Raw genomic sequence first — 20,377 nt, 5'->3', positions numbered from 1 at the left:
ACGAACACTAGAGGGGTTGGTCTCAGGTAGGAACAGGGGCCTTGTCCTTTGTAATAGGAGAAAGGAGGGCAGAAAGAGTAGACTTTCCAGCTTTGCATGGTGGATTTGAGGTAGAAGGTAAGAGTGTCTGACAGCTTTTGCATTTTTTGCAGAAAGTATGTGGCCAAGTCATCTGCTAAGAATGAGATGAGTAGGAAGGATCATGAAGGAGGTTTGTGGAGAAAGAACATTCTGGATGTGGAATACTCTTGTCCATCAAAGATTTCATGATGGGAGGTGAGCCAGGGAAGGCGTTTGTCTGGGCTGGAGTGAGTGCTGGTACAGTTTGAACTTTCCCTTCATAAAACCCATACCCCTACACCTTTCTGATTTTCCTGGGGCCAGTGGAAAGGACACCAAATTAGGAGTCTGGAGAACAGGATCTGGTCTCAACTGTGGCATGGACATGCCATTGGTCAGGTGTACTTCTGAGGCCAAATGCTCAGCTCCTGTGGGTCCTGGCTGAGGCTGGAGATGGCTGTGTTATGGGAAAGCCATGAGCTCTTCCTCATACTTACATGTGTAAAGACAGTGGAGGCCAGTTCCCCACGAGTCTCTGACAGAGAAACCCCAAACAGTGGTTTGGCCATATTTAGCCTCTCTTTCTGAAGCTGCCTTCCTTCAGGTGGGAGGAAATGGGGCTGCTTCTTCCAGCTCATCTGCAAGATGTCTCTACTAATAGTTCAGAGTGTTGCAGCTGTGGCATCTTCTGGCCCTGTGTGACAGACAGAGGCAGATGCCTCTGTCACACCCAACCTCAACTTGGGACATGCACATGACCCTCTTTCCCCACCTCGGGTTCTCAGAATTATTCATTTCCTTCCTCTTTAACCATATGCTTAGGCCAGCACCACCTGCTAGGGCTTGGCTGTGCCCCTACTCTCACCCTACTAGACTCCTTATTGGAAGGTACTAGGGCCCTGGGGCCACTGAAGTCCTTGGGAGCCCAGACCATCCCCAAGCTTGCTGGAGAAGTGGGTGCTGACAGGGCTTGAAAGGAAAGAAAAAAGAAGTGAAGGGATTTGAGACAGCTTTCTCATCTAAAACATGCTGCTGGACCAAGTGATTCCTAATTTCTCTTGAGACTTTATACCGTGGCAATGCGTTGATTTTGCATATACATTATTGCCTCTCATCTTGTGAGTTACTATGGAAATGTAGAGTTATTAAAAATACAATCCCTAAGTCTCTGTTTTCTCATGTACTTGAATCTCCCAATCTTGCATGGCCATCTGCTGGGAGGACTGTGTGCGTGGGCAGCTGATGGATTCCTAGGGGACCTTGCTTTTCTAGGGCAGTAGCTCAAAAGGGCAGGTAGCTCATAAAGGCTAGTAAAGACCGACCAGGGTGCCTGGACTCAATCCCAGGGCCTGGTGGGTTGTTGGGGAGCAGTAGTGGCTTTGCGTATGGCAGTCCTCAAAGGTCCCCCAGTCTTATCCAGGGACCCCTAGAGGGGAAGCTGTAAGAAATTCCAACATGAATGTGTGAAGCCCTCAGAGTGGGATCAGCACACTTACAAGAAGAGAACTCTCACCTGGAATCAAATTGGCTGGCACCTTGTCTTGGATTTCCAGCCTCCAGAACTGGGAGAAATAATCTGTTGTTTAAGCCACCTGGTCTGTGGTATTGTGGTAGAGCAGCCCATGTTGACTTAAACAAAATTCAATTTATATAATTGAATTTTCCAGAAACAAAATCTGCTGTGTAAATTGAGAGAGGACTGTCCTTGTTTTGCTCAGAATTTTACCACCAGTTCTTCTCTGTTCTGAAAAATCACACACCAATAAAAACACTCCCAGCATCTGAGTTAACAGCAGATCACGCCTGTCTCAGACTGTGTGGCAGATGTGGTGTTTGTGGTGCGTCCCGAGTAGGAAGTTAGCATGATCCACTGTACAGATCAGCACATTCTCTGTTGGCTGTCGAGGGAAGATTTGACAAAGGTGAGACCAGGAATGCAGAATGCAGTGCGGAGGATCTTGTGGTAGCCCAGAGGTGATAGAGCCCTGGATCACGACATCGGTGGTGAGGATGGGTTAGAAATACTTAAGAATATGAATCAATAGGATGTGGTGCTAGATTGACTATGTGGAGTTAGGGTTACATAAGGAGTCCAGACAAGCTCCCAAGATCCTAGATTAAGCAGCTGTTAGATGGAGGCACTGTTTTCTTTCTTTAAAAAATTTTTTTAAAAATTAAGATATCATTAATATACACTCTTATGAAGGTTTCATATGAAAAACATTGTGGTTACTACATTCACCCATATTATCAAGTCCCCCCCGTACCCCATTGCAGTCACTGTCCATCAGTGTAGTAAGATGCCACAGAGTCACTACTTGTGTTCTCTGTGCTGCATAGTCTTCCCCGTGACCCCCCCACACACCATGAGAGGCACTGTTTTCTAGGATGGTATTTGTGATAGTTAATTTCATGTGTCTACTTGGCTGGGCCATGGTATCCAGTTTAAATCAGTAGACTTTGAGATCCATCATGAAATTGGGCCTCATCTAGTCATTCAAAGGCCTTAAGACTGAAGTCCCCTGAGGAGGAAGGAATTCAGCCTCCAGCCTCCTTCAGACTCAAGCTGCAACATCAGCTATTTCCCAGATCTCCAGCTTGGTGGCCTCTGCAATCATGAGAACTAGTTCCTTAAAATAAATCTCTCTCTATATATATCCATGTATATCCCATTGGTTTTGTTTCTCTGGAGCACTCTGACTAACACAGTATACATTAAGAATGGAGCAGATGTTGGGGGGAATGGTGGTGGAAGAAATGAGCTCAATTCAGGGTGCCAAGAGTTGGAGGCACAGGGCACTGAAGAAGTTCCCAGGCAGTGGCTGGTTCTAAGCTCTCACTGAAGAAGATTTAGGCTTGCAAGAAAGGCTTTGGGGACTAGCAGTGTGCAAATGGCAACTGACCCTGTGCATGTCAGAGTGCAGGCAAGCTACTGCTGAGAGGCTGGGGAGCAGGGCCTGGGGGAGTGAGGACAGAGTTACAAGCAGCCTCAACTGCTGTGCAACAGGGGAGGAAGACAAGCCTGCCAATGAGGCAGAGAGAAAACAGAAAAACGAGAGGCCGTCACAGCTGCCAAAGGAAATAAGCTCGCAGAGGAAGTGGCTGACCGAATCAGAGGTGTCAAAATGTCAGGAGAATCAAGCAGTCGTGGGTGACTTGATGGAATGCTGGTTTTGTGCAGCGGGGAGGGCGAAAGCCAGGTGGCCGAGAGTGGAGACCTGACATGGAGATGGAGCGTGGCGGACTCGTTTTCAGCAAGTTTCCCTGGGAAAGTGTGGGAGGAGATAATGTTGCTGCTGGAGGGGACGTGGGGAGAAGACAGGGCCTGCTTCACTCTTGGGTTTTTGCTCCCCCAATTAGGAGCGCCTTGAGTGTGTTTAAATGCTGGTGCAAAGGAGCTAGCAGCTCTGGGGAGGTGCAGGAGACAGAAAACAGGGGTAAGAGAGGTCTGAGTGGGTGAAAATTGTATGTGATCTTCCCAAACACTTTCAGACTAGGCTTTTCTAAGAACAAATGATAGTCTTTACTTACATTTTGGACGTTTCTGGGTTGATGAGTTTGCCCTGAGGAAATAAGACTCCACTTCTTTGGTGCTGTGTGGAATTCAACTGCTTTCCCTGTCCTAGAGGGGACCCATTTTTCAATTCCATATGTTCCTTCATTTAACAGGTATTCTTTTCTTCTTCATTTTTCATTAGATCTCAAGTGCACAGAAGAGGAATAATCATAATGCTTAGTTCATGACATGATTTCATCATTAGTCTTTATTTGTCCTGCTTCAAATCAGTTATTTTAAATAATATGATAACATCCATGAACCCATTTACCCCATCCCCTAACCCAGGCCCCTAACAATAACCTACATCAAACTTTCACCATCTTATTCCCCTGCCTCCCCAGTCCTGGGCATCCAGGATCCAAGCTTTCTTGTTTACATCGTTTTGTTGCAGCTGTATGTATCCCTTAAAAGTACTTTAAAAGTTTAAGTTGATCTTAGAGTCTTTCGGGACTTTACTTTTTCATATAATTTTAACTTGCTAGGGTTCATCCCAATTGCTGCTGCTGGCTATGATTCATTCCATTTGACTGCTGTTCAATATTCATCGTGAGAAGGGGCAACTGCGGAAGAATTCTAAGATGGTGCCCAGGCCCTGGTGTACATACGCCTTATTTAATCAAACAGTAATCTAGGTGCTGCTGTGATTGGATTTTGCAAAGGTAATTCAGGTCCCAAATCAGTGGACCTTAAGAAAGGGAGTTTGACCTAATCACATGAGTTCCTTAAATTTGGGTTTAGTCAGAGATTCAAAACTGCAGTGACATTCCCCTGTCAGCCTTGCAGAAGAAAACTGTCATATTGTGGAGTGGGCGCATGGCAGGTGGCCTCTAAAACCTAAGGATGGCAGGGCCGACAGCCAGCAAGAAAGTGGGGACTGAATTCTGCTTTGGAATGAGAGGGCCGCCCTGTCCAACACCTTGGTCCAGCCTGGGGAGGCCCTGGGCAAAGAACTCAGTCATGGAGTATCCAGATTTCTGACCTACAGAATTTTGAGACAATAAATGGGTGTTGTATTAAGGCACTAAATTTGTGGTAATTGTTATGTAGCAGGAGAAAATGAACACAGCTATAATCTGTTCTCCTATTTTCTGTGATGAGCATTTGGGTTCTCAGGTTTTTGTTACTAAGAGCAGTCTTGCTATAAACATTCTTATATATTTTGCCTGTTTTATAGGTACAGGAGCTTCAGGTATGTTTTCAAGAGTGAAATTGTTGAATCATAAGATGGGTGAATTTTAAACTTTGCAAAGACTTGCCAAACTTTTCCCCAATGTTCTATCAATTTATACCCACACCAGCAAATATACAAATATTTTTGTTTATATTAGTTTCTGTCTCAATTACATGTGGTCAGAAGCTCTGATTTGTGTGATAGCCATTCTCTGAAATTTGTTCAGGGTTTCTTTATGCCTAGCATATGATCAATTTTTGTAAATTTTCATGGGTGCTTGGAAAAAATGTATTCTTTAAGTTTGGATGCATAGCTCTGTATATTTTTTAGGTGATGTCCAAATCTTTTAGATTCCTGCTTAATTTTTTGTTTGTTTGCTTGACCCATCATTAATTGAGAATGCTGTATGGAAGTCACCCATTGTGAAGGTGGATTTGATAAATTTCTCCCTATATTTCTATCAATTTTTGCTTCATATATTCTTGGGAATTAAACTTTTGATCATTTTTATAGGCCCTCCTCATCCTTAATAATACTTTCTGATTTATTTTATATGGCATGACTGACCTGATACATCCTGATTTGCTAAAAAAGTCCTGGTTTATTTTTTTCCTGGTGTAATTCTTAACAATACTTTATATTCTCAAAGGTGTGCTGGCTGAGACAAAATTGTCTGTTTCCTCTCTCTTAATCAAGGCTGGAACTAGTGTGAAACAATAAATTATATATGGTTACCCTGATTTTATATGCTATTAATATTGCCACTTGAGCTATCTTGTGGCCAGTATTTGCCTAATATGTCCTTTCCATGCTTTTGCTTTCAACCTTTTGTGCTTATATTGTATGTGTATGTCATATGTTATGACAGCATATATCTGGATTTTTTTTCCCAATCAGTCAATCTGTATATTGGTGCATTTAGTTCATTTACATTTATTGTAATTATTAATATTTTTGGACCTGTTTCCTCTGTCTTAGTTAAGGCTGGAACTAGTGTGAGGCAAGTGTAATTCCAGGCCCAAAATTCAAGGAGGCATCCACTCTTGGGGTCATGCAAGTTCAAAGTCAACAGCTGAGAGTGAGTGGGTTCTTAAACTTTGTGCTCTGGGAACCACCCTATTTTGGCTCTTAGCTTATTATTCAGTTTGTCCTACTTCTGCAATGTCTTTTAAAAATAAAATTTGTTTCCCCCATCAAATAAGACAAATGCTTAGTACACTGTCATTGTTTTTGACACCTTTCATTGCCAACACCACCACAGTCATGTTATCTAGAACAGGACTTTCCAATACAACAGCCACTTGCCTCATCAGCGCTTGAAATGTGGCTAGTCCAAATTGAGATGTGGTCTAAGTGTGAAGTACACACTGGATTTGTAAGAGTTAGTATGTGAAAGAGAATGTAAAAGATCTAATTAAGAAGATCTTGTTAACAGTTTTTTTATTATATGTTGAAATGAAATTATTTTGGATATATTAGGTTAAATAAAAATATTTTAAAAATGAATTGGACCTGTTTTTAATTTTTTAGTATGACTTTAGTTTAAAATAGCATACGGGGCTCACATGATCTTTCTGTTGGCCCATGCTGATCTAGACTTCAATTCTGGGGAATTATAAATGTGATTTTTTTTTCTTATTCCTTTGATCTGAGTATTTTTGGAAAGACAATAACCAAATTTGATCACATATTTGATCACTTAATTCTATGTTTCTTGCAGGTACTCCTTGATTTGTCTCTCTCCTTTTTCAAGTTCTGAGGCTTTGTACAACTGAGAATGTTTATTTCATGCCCTGAAACTTGGATGCAGTTTGGCTGGATATATATTACTAGGTTCTAAGATCATTTCTTTCAATATACCTTTTCAAGTATTAAGAAGTATGCTCCATCATCATCATGAGCAACAGCCTCCATTGTTGCTGTTGGGGAATCTGGCATCAATCAGATTTTTGTTCCTTTGTATGACATGCTCTTTTCCTCTAGAAGGTTTCGGAGTTTTGTCTTTGATCAACCCATATTTTACTGTAAGGTGACTATGTGTGATTTGTCCCCCTTATTTTCCCTCTTTCTCATTCTAAAAGTTCTTTTATTCTGATGTATTTCATCTTTTTAAAAAGACTCTAGGAAATCTAGCTCCATTATTTTGTCAACTATTTCCTTATTTTCATTTTTATTCCTCCTTTTCTGAGTCTCACTATTGGGATATTAGCATTTATACATAAATCACTCCATTTCTTTGTTTTTCTTTAACATTTTCTGTTTTTCTTTGTCTTTCTCTTAAAGAATTTGCTCAATCTGGATTTCAAATTCACCATTTTTTCCCCCTCAGGTTATATCCATCTGCTATTTATAAAGAAATGTGTTCTTTATGTCAACCATTCACAGTTTTTATTTCTTATGCTTGGTTCCCTTTATGTTTCTTTATTATTCCTCATTTCACCTTATTTCTTGATAATTTATAAAGCTAATTTTAACTTCTTGGACTTTAAGAAAATTTTTGTTTATGATGGAATCTGCAATCCAGCATTTGTTTGCCTCTTTGGAAATGGTTATGTTTCTCAAATGTCTGTCGCTCTTTTGAGCTATGAGTTCATTTTCCACAGTGAGGTTGGGAGAGGATCAGCGTCTCTGTCAGGTAATAACCTGTGGGAGAAGGCTGGACTCCAGTCCACACCCTCCGCAGGGAGATGGGTGGGGTTGGATCAGCCGCAGACCCTATGCTACCTGTAGTCACTCCACAGTCAGCCAAACCAGCTCTGCAGGTCAGCTCTCTACCCTTTGCGCCAGAGAGAAGCAATTTTAGGAAGAAGTGCTCTTCAGATTCCTTTGGCATGGAGGTTTGAAAAGGGAGGTAGGTATCAGAGAAGGAAATCAACTGTGGGAGGTTTGTATTTCTCAGCTCCTCAGGTGCACAGGACCTCTGAGACGCCTGGAGCTTTCTCCTGAGGACACAGGGCTGGGTCGGTATCAGTGTAGGGCCTGTCCTGCTTGCCCCTGGCATTGGGGGGGGGAGGGGCAAGGACAGAGCCCTCAGCAATGTTTCTACTTCACTATTTTTCTGCCAGCCCACCAAGTTCTGCTTCCGGCAGAGCCCCTCATCCCTTCATAGTCCTGCCCTCCCTGCCCCTCCGGTTCCCTGGGGGGTTCTCATAATTTGATCAGTTTCCCCCTGTAGTACCTCCTGGGTTTATCTTGGGCAAATTAGTGTTCTTGATTCAACATCTTAATTGAAAATAGAGCTGGGATCCACTTATTAGCTATCTCCTGAGTGCCCACTTTGCTAGGCATCATGCTTCGTGCCCCAGGACCCTCAGTGAGCGAAGCAGGCTCATTCCTCATCCCACAGAGCTGTTTCCAAAGCAGTAAGGAACAGCCGCAGGGCCGGGTAATTCATGGCAACTGTGATCAGTTCTAGAAATGAGACAGGCTAAGAGCCATGAGAATGTATGGGGGACTTATCCTAGGGGTTAGGGAAGGCTCCCTGGAAGATGGGACACTTGAATTGATACTGGGATACTGGTGAAATGTAGCAGTAGCCATTGGGAGGGGAAGGGCGGGTGGATGAGCCAGGAGGGCATTTGCTGAGGTGGAGAGGGTTTTTTACTTAATTGCTGTATAATTAGAGTTAATTACAGAATAGAGGTAATTAGAGTTACAGAATAGAGGTTTTGTTAACATAATAAACTGTTCTTTTTCAAAAAACAGTGATTAAGTAGTTTATTTATTTAAATGACTATATACACATATATATTTGCTGCTAAGTCTCTTAAGTGACCCAAATCGTCATTTGGGGTAATAAGAAATTTATAATTACAGCTAGCATGCATGGGGCTACCGAGGAGTGGGCAGGAGGCCACGTGGCTCATGTAACTGAACAAGGGTGAGCGATGCTGGGGAGGCAGGCAGGCGCTTCCTCACAGGCGTAAGGGTTTCAGGCTGGATTCTGAGGGCAGCGGGAGCCCCTGGCGAATTTAAGCCTGAGAGTGATTGGATCCCAGTGGCTGTTTCTGAAGATTACCCCAGCGGTGATGGGGGCGGGGAGCTGGACGCAGGGAGGCCTGCGAGGAGGCTGGTCCCTGAAGGGGTGCTGGTGGCTGAGGCAGGATGTGGGCGGTGTATGTGGAGAATAGAAGGTGGGCTTCACAGATACTTAGGAGCTGGCCTTGGTAGGATCTGGGGACGTTTGTTGGGGGACTGGCCAAATGACAATGGGCACCGAGGAAGGACATCCTGGAGGAGAAACACATCTGTGGGGACGATGGAGATGACTCGGCTGTGCCACTGGATGTGTGACTGAGGTCACAGAGCTGGCGCAGAGGTCTGGCTGGGGAGTCACTGGCCTGCAGACGCACCCGAATCTGCGGGGGTGGATGTGTCTGCAGTGTTTCTCAATGGGCACGAGTATTGGACACGGGAGTGGACACTTCCTTGGTGACATTGCCCTCTGTTTGGCCTCTCAGCTCCCACCCATAAATGCTGGTAAGGCAGCCTCCTTCACAACACTTTGACAAACCCAAATGTGTCACATATTTCCAATGCCACCTCACCTTGATAGTCTGGAGCCCAGAAAGAGAATATAGAATGAAAAAAGAGAAAAAGGCAATCTGAACCTTGAGGTTTGGTAGAGAAAGAGGAAGCTGGGAAGGAGTGGCCAGAGAGGCAGAGGAATGTGTGGTGTCCAGGCAGAGAGAAGAGTGTTTTCAGAAGAGGGGGTGATCAACTGTACTGAATGCTGCTGAGAAGTCAAGCTGAGAACCCAAACACTGCATTCTAGGGTATGGAGGTGGATGAGGATCTCAGCAGTGCTGGGTCAAGGGCAGCGTGTGGATGAGGGGTGTAGGCTGGGGCAAGGCAGGTTGAGAAATGGGGGGTGAAGACAGCACGGGGTGTCCGTGTGCACACCTGTGTGTGCATGTGCATACATTCCTATATGGCGGCTGCACACCCTGATTTTCTAAGCCAGTACTATTTTAAACTTTTTGACTACTTCTCACAAAGGCAATTACTGAAAAATGCATTTAAGTAGAATTAACTTTATAATTTTCATATAAATCATACAAAGCAGAAAAATGATCAAATTAAGGCTCCTTGTCAGTTTTTTGAGAAAATATCTGTTGTTTTCTTGTTTTAAAGAAACAAACCCAACTAATGCCGAATATTCAGTAGCAGCATTACTCAGAAGACTTCTGATACACACTGTCCAAGGACTGAGTCGCCACTTTCAGGGGAATTCCAGACGCGGAGGCCCCACGTGTTCTGAGTCACAGCGCACAGGCCTCTGAGGCAGAGCAAAGCCCGGTCTTGGCCTGAGGGCTCCTGCAGTGACTCTGAGGAGGGTGAGTCATTCCATTACTGGAAGTCATTCCTCTTCAGGACTTCTTGAAACAGGAGATTTAATTCCCCGGGTTGAACAGTAACTAAGAAAAAAATTAGTGGAGAGGACAAACTACTCCACTCTTATTGAGTCATCATCTGGCAGATTGGGTTACCGGCTGTGGGTGTTGGGTATTTTCTTGATTTTTCAATCTGTAGCTTCTTGAGTTGTTCCATTCTGTACTTTTTTGTCTGCATCATTGAACATGATTGATTCTCTCTGCCCTGTATTTATAGTTTTGCGTATTTAATGACTGGTTGGAAGAAAAGTTATAGTACAGTACACTCCCCTCGCCCACCCCCCAAAACAATCAGAACTTATTCTCACTATGTACCACTTGCTCCGCTCTGTCCCATTCCCTTCCAGCCGTTCTTTCTCTTTAATGCTGCCTGAGACTCACTAAAGTGATTTCAGGATCCACAAATAGGCCCCCAGCTGCAGTGTGGAGGAAGCAAGGGAAACCCGTAGGCACAGTGGGAGAAGAGGTGATTAATTCCCCTAGCTGGTGAGTTATGCCTTAGGCTCAGAATCACGGTGCCCATCTAGTGAGGGGCCCTCCCCAGCGGCTGTCCCAGCCGCTGGGAGGCTCTGCCTCTCCCCATGCATGAGGCCAGGTGGCCTTGTGCCCTGGCTGAGAGCCCCTGCCGCAGCCCCGCCTGCCGAGGGATCAGTGCAGACAACAGATTGGTGCTCTGTCCACAGAGGCCTGTGGGTTTCCTTTGTCTCTCTTCCAAGTCCGGGTTTTCCAGACTGTAGTTTGGGGCCTATTAATAGGGTCATGAAGTCAATTTAGTGTGTCTCAGACATTGGTAGAAAAAAAAAAAGTAATCAAATGGAATAGAATAGAAAAGTATTTAAATAGAATAGGAAAGAGCAGAGCACACAGGACATAGTAAGGATAAGTATCCCGTTTTAAGTGTGTGTGCTGTGTATGGTGTATGTGGTGAGTGGTGTGGGTGGTGTGTGTATGTGTGGTGGGTAAGTGGTGTGTGGTGTATGTGTGAATGTGTGGTGTGGAGTATGTAGGGTGTGTGTGTGAGTGTGTGGTATATGTGATACAGGTGTATTAAGTTGTAATCAGAGTGGCTTTGCCCTGAAAGTAACAAAGATTCAGGGTCCCTAGCACCTTGCAAAGCCCTGTACTATTTTGGTATTTGTAACACTAGGTCATGCTATTTTCTTAAAGATGGATAAGCTTCATTGTCCTCAAGCCCTGGGTCTATTTCTGGTTGTGAGGTAGCGTGCTTTACTTCCCGTGGGTCACGAGAAATACCAAACCCCACACTCTCATGCACTTTCCACATAGTGGCCAGAGCGTCTTTGGCTTCCATGCACAAGGCTTCCTAGGCCCCTGCAGTCCTCAGAATAAACCCAGGCTCCTTAGCTGGGCCCAAAGGCCACTCTTCTTATCCCTTCCTGCTCCAGTCTTCCTTGGGGCCACTCCTCACCCATTCTCTGCCCCCACCAGGCTAAATTAGTGTCCTGCCTTCAGACTCTTTGTTTGCCCTCTTGCTTGTGGAGGTTGCTGCCAGGATAACCTTCAAGCCCCTCTTTCCCAGATTCCTCCTTTCTTTCCTGCACTCTGCTTAGCTGTCCCTTGAGGATGCCTCCCCTTCCCCAAGTGTGGGCCAGGTGACCGTCCTGTAAAGCCCTGCACTTCCACCAGCTCAGAGCAGTGACCTGCTGCAGGTTGCTCGCCCCTGTGCTGTTTCCCCCAGCTCTTCCTGCACCCTTCTCCTGCACTTCCACCAGCTCAGAGCAGTGACCTGCTGCAGGTTGCTCGCCCCTGTGCTGTTTCCCCAGCTCTTCCTGCACCCTTCTCCTGGCTGGCGCTGCTGCAGGTGCCTGCTGCATACTACATCATCCCTCATGCCAGCCCGAGGGTCAGCAGCTGTTAGCACCTTCCCCATTATACAGATGAGAAAACAGAGGCCCAGAGAATTTAAGTGACTTACTTACAGTTACATAGTCAGTGGTGAAACCAGGATCCTGACCTTTGGACCTGGCTCCATAGCCCCCTTTGTGACTAAATGGATTTTAAGAGGATTTAAAAGCTCTTTGTAACCTTAGCTGATCTTTAAAAAGTGTGAATCATGTTAAAAAGAAGGTTCAGGTGAGCCCCTAGATGGACATGACAGGGGGCTGGGGAGGGCTGGATTTCCCTGCAAATGCTTACCATAGTGCTGTGTGGACTAGAGGTAGCCTTGGGGGTGGGCACGGTGTGGGAGAAGGGGAGGGGGGAGAGAGAGAGAGAGAGAGAGAGAGAGATAGAGAGAGATAGAGATATTACTCAGGCACAGGAGAGCAAATCCTTCGACCCTGGAGCCCTGCAGGGCACAGAAAACCAGAACAGTCTGAGCATGTATCATCATGGAGCGCTACCCTCACCCCCTGTGTTGCCAATGGGTTTCAGCCCCGGGCAAGTTCGCTATGGATTCAGTGTGACCAAAGAAATTGACAGCAAAACGTTCTTTGGGGTGAAAGGGTTATACCCAACTTTATTTCCAGGTGGCAGGGCAGTCACTAGAATCTCATTCACTCAGAGCGAGTCTGCATGCAGCAAGCCAGTCTCTGCCTCTGGGCCCCTCTGTCCTTGGCGCTGCCACCACTCCAGCCTCTGCTCTGCTCTCCTGCAACCTTGCAGCTCAGCCATCATGTCACGCCCAGAGCACTGGGCAGAGCTCTTTTTATACAGTCAACAGCCATGTATTGCCCACAGGTGTGCAGTGAGCTAGTCAACCAGGGCCAGGTGAGAATCCTGGCCCCAGGAACTCTCATTTTATCCACACCCCCATACAACATTTTCCAGAGTGCTCACAATGCCCTTCTGTCTAAGTGGATTCCTTTGGCAGAGCATAAAGAAGTCCTGAGACCATACTGTCATAAAGAGAGAGAAATTGTAAGAAAGCAGGTCCAGAGAGCTGACATCTGGGCCATGATATTGACAGATCTGAGCCAATCACACTGTGTTCCTCAAAGGGAAAGGAGTCCCAGCTGACTTGGATTGAGTGTGAATGGCTGGGTGAATCAGCGCTGATTCACAACCAGCTCCTTATTTCATTAGAAGTGCCCTGTCCCCCAGCCTGAGAGGCATGGAAAGCCTTGCCTTCCTGTGGGCCCAGACTCTGGTTTTCAATCTTTCAATAATTAACCTCTGCCTCCAATGTCCTGACATGTCCTGTAAGTGGTCTTACGGTAAAGCAAATGCACTTTAAGCAAAGAATTGTTCTTTCCTGTTACACCTATAGTAGTGGCAGTAATGGTATGTTTGGCATAAAATCTGATACGTGAATACAATAATTTTCTAATGTTTATTTGCAATGAACTGGTGGTAGATTCAGACAACTGGTTACTATTTAAATGCATTAATTCTTCCTTAGAACAACTCTTTAGGCTGGGGTAGACCCCATTTTGAGACTGCAGGGTGAAATCTGTAGTGGGCCCAGGAGCCCGTTAGTCTGACCCCTCAGGACACCTGTAACTGCCCTTGTTCATGCTCCGAGGCTCCAAGTCAGGAGCACATAGGACAAGGCTCTGTCTGCCTGGGAGCCGAATGTCCTCCAGTGTAATCAGATTGCTGCTGCCTAACCACTGGACTGATGAGGCCCACCAGGCCCAGTGAGGTCTTGCTGTGTAGCTCCAGGCTAGCTAATCAGCAGAACTGCTCCAGCCTTGGGTGCGTAAAGCTGCAGTGGGAGAGGGGAAGTCAGGAGGGAGGAGAAAGTGTATGCAGCTGGGCTTGACGATATCTGGGGTGGCTCTTCCTATCATGGCATTATTGTCTACAGCTCCCCAGTCAGTGCCTCGGGAGCCGGACTCAGTGCCTGCAGAGGGCTGCCAGCTGCCCTATTCTGACCTCATGTACTTCCTTCTGAACTTTTAGGTACATGAGCTTGCATGACTTTCCCAAGAGGTGCCTAGGTCTGGGCTTCCTATCAGTCTGGCATTGATGCATGCCTACATGGTGGTAAGACAAAGACCTCTGAACCACTGATTTATCATCATGGGAGTAAAAACAATATAGGTGAGTTAATTTTTAGTAAACAGTGGAAAAACATTAACAAATATACAATATTTTAGAAGTTAACAAAATTGAAAACACAGTGGCTATGATGGTCTGAATTTTGCCCCCTCCCCTAAATTCATATGTTGAAGTTCTAACACACAGTACCTCAGGATGTGATTGTGTTTGTAAATAGGGCCTTACAGAGGTAATTCAGGTAGAACGAGGTCATTAGGATGGACTCTAGTCTAATATGACTGGTGTCCTTATAAGAAGAGATTAGGACACACTCACAGAGAGAAGAGCTATATGCCAGCCGAGGAGAAAGGCCTCCCGAGAACCCGCCCTGGTGACGTTGAGCTCAGACTTCTGGTCTCCAGAACTGGGAGACAATGCCGATGAAAAGAAAATTCTAGAGTAAAACCCCAGAGAAGAGTTATTAGGGTCCTATCTGAGGCCAACTTTAGGTCAGTTGCCTGGGAAACACAGCCCTTCTGAAGAGGAAAGGTGCCCCGGAGAGGAGGGCTTTCTCACCCAGCACGCACGCTTGCCCACAAAGGACGTCGGCCATGGTGTCAATACCTGCCTTCTCTGCTTAGTGCCCGCAGACACCGGCGGTACAGGGCATCTCTGACCAACCACTACCTACGCACAAGGAAACTTTGTAAAACTATTCAGACGTAAAGCAGATGTACAGTGCTTGCCCTACAGACCAGAAATCAGGTCTTTGTTTAAAATAACCTCAGCATTAAGGCCAAGCACTACTCAGAAGCCTGTATTCTTGGAATTTCTTCTTGGCAACTGTCATTTTATATTGTTTAAGCCCCGGGGTCTGTAGTGCTTTGTTCTGGCAGCCCTGGTGGACCAACACAGAAGCCTTCTTGTTCGTGTCCGTTGCAATGCTGGGGAATGGCTCCCTCTGCTGGGCTTTTTGCTAAAAGACCAAATGCCCTGAAAACAATGAATTTCATGTTTGGATGGTACAAAATGGAGAACAAAGTACTCAGATGCTTCTTTATAGAATAAGGACTATAAAATCTTTATCAACTGTAATCAGGGTTGATTTGAAAAATGTTCAGCAAGTGGGCTGGCTGGCTCCCTACTATGCCAGTGTGGAGGTGTGGGGGGAGCCGAGGGGCCAGGGCGGAGCGGGCAGGACTGGGGTGGGGGAGCGCAAGAGCCCTTATGACAGATGCGGCTGTGGTGGGCATCCGGCTGAAGATCAGTTTGTAATCCTATAAAAATAGTTTCCTAATCCTCCTTGTCAAACTGCAAATCTTTAACTTAGTCTGGAACTCCTAGAGATAGTTCACAAACAAGTACTCTTTTCTAAGCAGGAAATCGCTGTTTTTCTGTGGCTTGTGGTTGCGGAACACATGTTCCTTGTAAGTCAAATTAATGCTCTTCACCTCACTGTCCGCCTGGGGGTCAAGTTGCACTGCTAAGGCTGTGAACAGGACGGCAGGTCTGGAGAGCGAGTCTAGGGCGGTGCAGTTAGAATGCTAAGCTTTCCACTGTTTTCAACCTGGGTCATCGCTACAAACAGAGGGTAATCCAAGCCACTTGTGCTCCCAAAAGCTGTCCTGAGAATGGAAAAATCAGCCCCTGGAATATGTAGTGCTTCATATTTTTTGACTGAGTGAATGGTGGTTCCAACACCATGACATGGAAACACTGGCAGCCTGTGTTCCAAACTTGGGTGGTCCCTCAACTCTTCTGAATTGCCTCTGTGCAGTGAGGATTTTCCTTCTCTTGTACAGTCTGGGGAAGCCAATAGCATGTTTTGTAACACGTTCAGCGTGCACCTCTTCTGGGCACAAATGAGAGGACAGGGTGGAAGTGAAGAGGCTAGCCCGTCCAGCCCCGCCCACCGCGACCCAATCCAAAAAGAGGGCCTGGCGTTTGAAGCAAGGACTGTCCTGGCGTGTCCAGGCTGTGCAGAGGGGAGAGTGAGGTCACACCATTCCCTTAGGAGGATAAGGTAGCTTCCATGACTCCTGCCTTGAACCTTCCATTCATTCCGTCATTCAGGTACCCAGGGAGCATTGACTGAGTGCATCCCATATGTGCCTGGCGTGTGCGGGGGGTATGGCAGTGAGCACGAGGGACACAGACTCTCCTTTCTGGGAGCTGACACATGGGAGACAGACATGCTTACAAGAGAGGCTGATTAGGGAGAAGTACAGGGTGACATGGCGACATAATGGAAAAATGAGCATTGTCCAGCTGTAAGGACTGGGAAGGCTCACCTGGGACAGTCACCTCTGTGATGGGACTTGAAGGGAAGAAGGAGGGGTGGGATGGGGAAGCATTTCAGGACAACAGAACAACCTGAGAAAATGCCCAAACAGTAGCACCATCAGAGCAGAGCTGGGGCATGGTGGTGGGGGTCAAGTCCAGCTGCGGGCTGTGGGGTTTACCCCATTCCCACTAGGGCATCCTTTGCTTGCCCAGTCCACACCTGGACTACACTGGCCCAGAGGATAGGTCTTTCCCAAACTCACACAGAGGGGCTGTGGGGGTGCTGCTGGGCCCAGAAGCCTGGCTGCTCTGAGGAGCTGAGAAAGTATGCTGCATCCCCAGGAATCAAGAGGAGCTACAGTCCCCTTTGCCAGTCACAGTTGCTTCTCATGGATAACTGTCCTTATCCTTATCTGTTTACCCATATGTATTGGGCTCTTCTTTCAGGCAAAACCACTCTCCGTCCGTTGACTTGGCCCCTCAGGAAGATATCGCTTATCCCCCTGCATGAAGTCTGACCTCCTCTGGATCCAACCAAGTGCTTCATCTGCTTACCTTCCATTAGAATCACCCTAGACCTTGGTTTGTTGCAGTTGTCACTCTGTGCCTGGTGCATGGCCCATAGTGGGTGTGCAATACAATGTGCAGTTGAATGAATCTGTTCTCAAAAACAAGGGACTATGGGAAGACCTCTTGGATGGGAAGACCTATGGGAAGACTGCTTGCATCTAGTCCTTACTGTAACACACAATTAGCACTCCTGCACATACCGCCTGCAACCCATCAAAGGTGCTGCATACTCTTCATCTCCAACATCCCTGCTCTCAGGAGCTACATCAGCCTGCCAGATGCCACCAAGAATAAAAGAAAGCAGCCTCAGAAAACAATGCTGTGAGGGCCACATTCTGTGGGAGCAGCCCTTAGTACTCTGTCCTAGCTTATTAACTCTTATTTTACACAAAGATGATAACTAGTTCTGATTCACCGTTTGTCCTAGACTCCTGCAGATTAGAAGTTGTAAAAAGGAGGCATGGGTTACTGAAGATAGAGTGGAAAGAAGGAAAAGAGGAGGCTAACAGGGTTAGGAACATGGATGATGTTGACAATTGACAATGGATTGCTCATTATTGGGTCTTGAGAAGGGTCTTCCCAGGTTCCGATCAGGAATAGCTAAGCCATTGCTGCTGCTGTTGTGGCTTAACAGTGCCCTTTCAGGGACACATGCTGTGTTGGCCGTTCTGCTTTTCTGCACCAGTTCAACCTCAGTGGTTGCCTCTGTGGTGTGACCATCAGCCCTGAGCTGGGTTGATTCCCTTCTATTTCATCCTTCTCAGCCTTAGCTTCTGAGTCACCACGGAACCAGCACTGCCAGTTCTGATGACATGCAGACAACGGATAATAACCTTCAAGCATTTCTGTCTCGATCTCTAGTCATTTGCAACTTGATGCTCACTCAACCCTGAATCACATATTTTTTTCTGAGCATAAGATTGAGAAATTCTGTGCTTACACAATATGTTATTCTTTTGTCTCTTTCTGGCATCTGTCTTGTGGTTTAGATGTCACATCTGAACTTCCCATTCCTTCTTCAAAGGGTCCACTCAGCTGTGGTGCCATGTTCTATCTGTTATCCCAGATACCAAAGTTCACAGGCTCTGATTCTCCAATTCCCCCTTTAGCCAGACTCCTCCCTTGGGCTTTGTCTTAAAATATCTCAGCTGTCATCTCAAATATGTCCCATCACCCCCAGGAGTTACACCATGGGAATAAAGTTGGTATAAACCCTTTCACCCCAAGAATATTCCACTGTCATATTTTCTGTCTCACTGAATCCATAGTGAACTTGTCCAGGGCTGAAACCCAGTGGCAAGACAGGACTCTTAAGTAAATACCATTCCCAGAAAATATTTATTCCCATGGTGTAACTCCTGTGTTCTGTATGTAGACCATACTTTCCCCCACAAATACTTCAGGAAATATTTAGTGACTTCATATTTATATGCCCAGTATTCTGTAAAGTATAGTAGGAGATTCTAAGAGTGGAAAATCCAGTCTTGCTGACTGGAGTCATCGAAGCACATGTGGATATAGGAAGGCATGAGATATGCAGCCCAGCCATGGTTCCCTGCCTCTCTCCTCAGTGATGCACAGGAAACATGGTATTTCCAGATGCATTCTTATGGGCTAGCAGTTGCTCCACCCCTTTCCCAACCAAGAAAACCTGTGGCATTTAGGGAGTGATGGGGTGTTATCAAAGGGACAATCTTAAATGTCTGTTTCTCAGGAGAGTCATCATTTAGAAACGGTGATACTTAGTAACAATCAATGTATTACAATTTATACTGAGCCCCACCTGCAGCTTCCCATGAGCTGGCAAAGAGAGGGCTGTTTTCTGTGTACAGATCTCGCTTCAAATAAATAAGCTGAGTTCTTGAACTGCCTTTGCTTCCGAACTGCTGATTGTAATTAGCAGAACCACACTGTGCTGGGAGATAAACTCTTGCAAAGGAGCGGTTGCTGCCCTGTCCGTGGTTGATTGTGGGTCATCATCACTCCAGAGGACTGGTGAATGTGTGTGCCTGTATATTCCAGCTTGAGGGCCAGAACTGTTGTTTCTGGGCCTGATTCTCAATTTGCTCATATGGAAACATGGGGATCTTAATTCCTACCTCACAGGGGTTGTTGTGGAAAATCAACACTGCACTGTGCTGGCATTAAGTGGTTGCTTGATAAATATTTTCTGGGAATGGTATTTACTTAAGAGGCCTGTCTTGTCACTGGGTTTCTGCCCTGGACAAGTTCACTATGGATTCAGTGAGACAGAAAATATGACAGTGGAATGTTCTTGGGGTGAAAGGGTTTATACCAACTTTATTCCCATGGTGGCAGGTCAATCACTAGAATCCCGTCCACTCAGAGTGAGCCTGCAGGCAGCAAGCTGGTCTCTGCCTCTGGGCCTCTCTGCCCACACAGCCGTCTCAGTCTCTGTCCTCAGCGCTGCCACCATTCCAGCCTCTGCTCTCCTGTAGCCTTGCAGCCATGCCACCAATGTCTCCCAGAGTGCTAGGTGGAGCTCTGTATATAAGGTCAATAATGACATTGCCCACACGTGTGTAGTGAACCAGCCAACCAGGGCCAGGTGAGAATCCTGGCCATAGGAACCATCACTTTCTTCACAGTCTGTTATGTAATTTTTCTCAATAGTATACGAGAGAGACCTTCAATGATACCTGCTACAATAAGAACAGATGGAAACTGTTTTAGGTGGAATTGCCTAAAGAAGAGATGTGTGGATAAAGTGAAGGTTCCTATGGCCAGGATCCTCACCTAAACCTAAACTACTTGATGATGTAACTGGCCTGCTGCTAGGCAGAGGTTTCCACACCCGTAGGCAATAAGCTATCAGTGACTGAGTCACTACATAAAGAGCTCTTCCCAGTACTCTGGGCAGAGGCAGAGACTAAGGAGGGTCACAGACCTGCAGACTGTTGGATGCAGACATAATTCTAGTGCTGGACCTATCACCAGGAGAACAAGCTGAGTAATAAACCCTTTCACCCCAAAAATGTTCCATTGTAATTCCTCCGTCTCACTGAATCCATAGTGAACTTGCCCAGGGCTGAAACCCATTGGCAAGACAAGGTGTGTCCGTTTTCATTGTTTTATAGGCTTTGGTTAATCCAGGGTGTTCTCTGCTTCCACCAGGAATTGTGCCCGTGGGTGAGCTCTGTTAGCTGGGGGCTGTGATAATTAGACTAAGGTCATGCATCTGTCCCCTGTGGGCCAGTTAGCTCAGCCTGGCTCCATGTCCATGCACACTGATCTTAACCCAGATAGCAGGCTCGCAAATCTGTGACCATGTCCCAAAGAACAGACACTAAAGGGACTGGTTTCTGTGGATCTGGCAGGATCCCCGCCACCCCCCCTCCCCCCAGTCTGCTGGAGAAGCAACTCCTCAGCAGCTCTGCT

The 20,377-nt window shown here is 46.1% G+C and overlaps 1 long non-coding RNA gene across 4 annotated transcripts in view; it reads left to right on the top strand.

Annotated features, from left to right (window-relative positions):
• Window positions 1-7,452: 7,452 nt before the first annotated feature.
• The window catches only part of LOC118909637 (uncharacterized), an 83,949-nt gene continuing 71,024 nt past the window's right edge, over window positions 7,453-20,377 (top strand). For 2 of the 4 annotated variants that reach the window (XR_008998329.1, XR_008998328.1), the window contains exons 1-2: window positions 7,453-7,641; window positions 9,924-10,126. This is a non-coding gene — a long non-coding RNA (uncharacterized LOC118909637). The remainder of the gene's footprint in view (window positions 7,642-9,923; window positions 10,127-20,377) is intronic. The other 2 variants (XR_008998327.1, XR_005023718.2) reach the window with 2 other exon arrangements.

The sequence above is a fragment of the Manis pentadactyla genome, chromosome 1 (genome assembly GCF_030020395.1).
Source record: "Manis pentadactyla isolate mManPen7 chromosome 1, mManPen7.hap1, whole genome shotgun sequence".
Taxonomy (NCBI): Eukaryota; Metazoa; Chordata; class Mammalia; order Pholidota; family Manidae; genus Manis; species Manis pentadactyla.
Note: the sequence above shows the minus strand (reverse complement) of the source record. Positions and strands in the feature narration are given on the sequence as shown.